Source organism: Phalangium opilio, unplaced genomic scaffold (genome assembly GCF_054372755.1).
Source record: "Phalangium opilio isolate 3A_F unplaced genomic scaffold, DU_Popi_V2 ptg000056l_1, whole genome shotgun sequence".
Taxonomy (NCBI): Eukaryota; Metazoa; Arthropoda; class Arachnida; order Opiliones; family Phalangiidae; genus Phalangium; species Phalangium opilio.
Window position 1 is genome coordinate 1,769,090 of NW_028324175.1, and position 4,857 is coordinate 1,773,946.

Here is a 4,857-nt window from a genome sequence, read left to right on the forward strand (position 1 = left end):
GATAGGCTCGAACCACCAACCTATTGGTTAATAGCCGAACGCGCTAACCATTGCGCCACTGAAGCCCAAAAATTAAATTTTCGTCAGGTATTGAGGTAAAACTTTGACTTTTTACTTCACATCTGAGGCCTCACAACACCGCTGCCGGATGGGCTCGAACCACCAACCTATTGGTTAACAGCCGAACGCGCTAACCATTGCGCCACGGAAGCCCAAAAATTAAATGGTCGTCAGGTATTGTGGAAAAACTTTGGCTTTCTACGTTACATTTGAGATCACACAACACCTCTCCCGGGTGGGCTCGAACCACCAACCTTTCGATTAACAGCTGAACGCGCTAACCATTGCGCCACTGAGGCCCAAAAATTAAATGGTCGTCAGGTATTGTGGAAAAACTTTGGCTATTTACGTTACATTTGAGATCCCAAAACACCGCTCCCGGGTGGGCTCGAACCACCAACCTATTGGTTAACAGCCGAACGCACTAACCATTGAGCCACGGAAGCTCTGAAAATAAATGGTTATCACGTATTATGGAAAAAGTTTGACTTTTCACGCTACATCTGAGACCTCACAACACCGCTCCCGGATGGGCTCGAACCACCAACCTTTCGATTAACAGCCGAACGCGCTAACCATTGAGCCACGGAAGCTGAGAAATTAAATGGTTATCACGTATTGTGGAAAAGTTTTGACTTTTTACGCTACATCTGAGACCACACAATACCTCTTCCGGGCGGGCTCGAACCACCAACCTTTCGATTAAGAGCTGAACGCGCTAACCATTGCGCCACGGAAGCCCAAAAGTTAAATGTTCGTCAGGTGTTTTGGAAAAACTCTGACATTTTACGTTACATCTGAGACGTCACAACACCGCTCCCGGGAGGGCTCGAACCACCAACCTTTCGGTTAACAGCTGAACGCGCTGACCATTGCGCCACTGTAGCCCAAAAATTAAATTTTCGTCAGGTATTGAGGTAAAACCTTGACTTTTTACTTCACATCTGAGACCTCACAACACCGCTCCCGGATGGGCTCGAACCACCAACCTTTCGGTTAACAGCCGAACGCGCTAACCATTCGCCACTGAGGCCCAAAAATTAAATGGTCGTCAGGTATTGTGGAAAAACTTTGGATATTTACGTTACATTTGAGATCCAAAAACACCGCTCCCGGGTGGGCTCGAACCACCAACCTATTGGTTATCAGCCGAACGCGCTAACCTTTGAGCCACGGAAGATCAGAAATTAAATGGTTGTCACGTATTGTGGAAAAGTTTTGACTTTTTACGCTACATCTGAGACCCCACATCACCTCTTCCGGGTGGGCTCGAACCACCAACCTTTCGATTAAGAGCTGGACGCGCTAATTACTGCGCCACGGAAGCTCCGAAATTAAATGGTTGTCAGGTATTGTGGAAAAACTCTGACATTTTACGTAACATCTGAGACGTCACAACACCGCTCCCGGATGGGCTCGAACCACCAACCTTTCGGTTAACAGCCGAACGCGCTAGCCATTGCGCCACGGACGCCCAAAAATTAAATGGTTGTCAGGTATTGTTGAAAAGTTACGACTTTTCACGCTACATCTGAGACCCCACAAAACCTCTCTCGTTTGGGCTCGAACCACCAAACTTTCGGTTAACAGCTGAACGCGCTGACCATTGCGCCACTGAAGCCCAAAAATTAAATGTTCGTCAAGTATTGTGGAAAAACTCCGACATTTTACGTTACATCTGAGACGTCACAACACTTCTCCCGAATGGGCTCGAACCACCAACCTATTGGTTAATAGCCGAACGCGCTAACCATTGCGTCACTGAAGCAGAAAAGTTAAATTTTCGTCAGGTATTGAGGTAAAACTTTGACTTTTTACTTCACATCTGAGGCCTCACAAGACCGCTCCCGGATTTGCTCGAACCACCAACCTTTCGGTTAACAGCCGAACGCGCTAACCATTGCGCCACGGACGCCCAAAAAAAAATGGTCGTCAGGTATTGCGGAAAAACTTTGGCTATTTACGTTACATTTGAGATCCAAAAACACCGCTCCCGGGTGGGCTCGAACCACCAACCTATTGGTTAACAGCTGAACGCGCTAACCACTGAGCCACGGAAGCTCAGAAATTAAACGGTTGTCAGGTATTGTGGAAAAACTTTGGCTTTCTACGTTACATTTGAGACCCCACAACACCTCTCCCGGGTGGGCTCGAACCACCAACCTTTCGATTAACAGCTGAACGCGCTAACCATTGCGCCACGGAAGCCCAAAAATTAGATGCTCGTCAGATATTGTGTAAAAACCTTGACTTTTTACGTCACATCCAAGACCTCACAACACCGCTCCCGGATGGGCTCGAACCACCAACCTATTGGTTAACAGCCGAACGCGCTAACCATTGCGCCACGGACGCCCAATAATTAAATGGTTGTCAGGTATTGTTGAAAAGTTACTTTTCACGCTACTTCTGAGACCCCACAAATCCTCTCTCGTTTGGGCTCGAACCACCAACCTTTCGGTTAACAGCTAAACGCGCTAACCATTGCGCCACTGAGGCCCAAAAATTAAATGGTCGTCAGGTATTGTGGAAAAACTTTGGCTATTTACGTTACATTTGAGATCCCAAAACACCGCTCCCGGGTGGGCTCGAACCACCAACCTATTGGTTAACAGCCGAACGCGCTAACCACTGAGCCACGGAAGCTCAGAAATTAAACGGTAGTCAGGTATTGTGGAAAAACTTTGGCTTTCTACGTTACATTTGAGACCCCACAACACCTCTCCCGGGTGGGCTCGAACCACCAACCTTTCGATTAACAGCTGAACGCGCTAACCATTGCGCCACGGAAGCCCAAAAATTAGATGCTCGTCAGATATTGTGTAAAAACCTTGACTTTTTACGTCACATCCAAGACCTCACAACACCGCTCCCGGATGGGCTCGAACCACCAACCTATTGGTTAACAGCCGAACGCGCTAACCATTGCGCCACGGACGCCCAATAATTAAATGGTTGTCAGGTATTGTTGAAAAGTTACTTTTCACGCTACTTCTGAGACCCCACAAATCCTCTCTCGTTTGGGCTCGAACCACCAACCTTTCGGTTAACAGCTAAACGCGCTAACTATTGCGCCACTGAGGCCCAAAAATTAAATGGTCGTCAGGTATTGTGGAAAAACTTTGGCTATTTACGTTACATTTGAGATCCCAAAACACCGCTCCCGGGTGGGCTCGAACCACCAACCTATTAGTTAACAGCCGAACGCGCTAACCATTGAGCCACGGAAGCTCAGAAAATAAATGGTTATCACGTATTATGGAAAAGTTTTGACTTTTTACGCTACATCTGAGACCACACAATACCTCTTCCGGGCGGGCTCGAACCACCAACCTTTCGATTAACAGCTGAACGCGCTAACCATTGCGCCGCGGAAGCCCAAAAGTTAAATGTTCGTCAGGTGTTTTGGAAAAACTCTGACATTTTACGTTACATCTGAGACGTCACAACACCGTTCCCGGGAGGGCTCGAACCACCAACCTTTCGGTTAACAGCCGAACGCGCTAGCCATTGCGCCACGGACGCCCAAAAATTAAATGGTTGTCAGGTATCGTTGAAAAGTTACGACTTTTCACGCTACATCTGAGACCCCACAAAACCTCTCTCGTTTGGGCTCGAACCACCAACCTTTCGGTTAACAGCTGAACGCGCTGACCATTGCGCCACTGAAGCCCAAAAATTAAATGTTCGTCAGGTATTGTGGAAAAACTCTGACATTTTACGTTACATCTGAGACGTCACAACACTTCTCCCGGATGGGCTCGAACCACCAACCTATTGGTTAATAGCCGAACGCGCTAACCATTGCGCCACTGAAGCCCAAAAATTAAATTTTCGTCAGGTATTGAGGTAAAACTTTGACTTTTTACTTCACATCTGAGGCCTCACAACACCGCTGCCGGATGGGCTCGAACCACCAACCTTTCGGTTAACAGCCGAACGCGCTAACCATTGCGCCACGGAAGCCCAAAAATTAAATGGTCGTCAGGTATTGTGGAAAAACTTTGGCTTTCTACGTTACATTTGAGATCACACAACACCGCTACCGGGTGGGCTCGAACCACCAACCTATTGGTTAACAGCTGAACGCGCTAACCATTGAGCCACGGAAGCTCATAAATTAAATGGTTGTCAGGTATTGTTGAAAAGTTACGACTTTTCACGCTACATCTGAGACCCCACAAAACCTCTCTCGTTTGGGCTCGAACCACCAACCTTTCGGTTAACAGCTGAACGCGCTGACCATTGCGCCACTGAAGCCCAAAAATTAAATGTTCGTCAGGTATTGTGGAAAAACTCTGACTTTTTGCTTCACATCTGAGGCCTCACAACACCGCTGCCGGATGGGCTCGAACCACCAACCTATTGGTTAACAGCCGAACGCGCTAACCATTGCGCCACGGAAGCCCAAAAATTAAATGGTCGTCAGGTATTGTGGAAAAACATTGGCTTTCTACGTTACATTTGAGATCACACAACACCGCTCCCGGGTGGGCTCGAACCACCAACCTATTGGTTAACAGCTGAACGCGCTAACCACTGAGCCACGGAAGCTCAGAAATTAAACGGTTGTCAGGTATTGTGGAAAAACTTTGGCTTTCTACGTTACATTTGAGACCCCACAACACCTCTCCCGGGTGGGCTCGAACCACCAACCTTTCGATTAACAGCTGAACGCGCTAACCATTGCGCCACGGAAGCCCAAAAATTAGATGCTCGTCAGATATTGTGTAAAAACCTTGACTTTTTACGTCACATCCAAGACCTCACAACACCGCTCCCGGATGGGCTCGAACC

General features: G+C 47.7%; 1 non-coding gene across 1 annotated transcript; it reads right to left on the bottom strand.

The window, feature by feature from the left end:
* Positions 1 to 727: 727 nt before the first annotated feature.
* On the bottom strand, positions 728 to 800 carry TRNAK-CUU (transfer RNA lysine (anticodon CUU)). Its single transcript has one exon. It is a non-coding gene; the product is annotated as a tRNA-Lys (tRNA).
* Between the last annotated feature and the right edge of the window lie 4,057 nt (positions 801 to 4,857).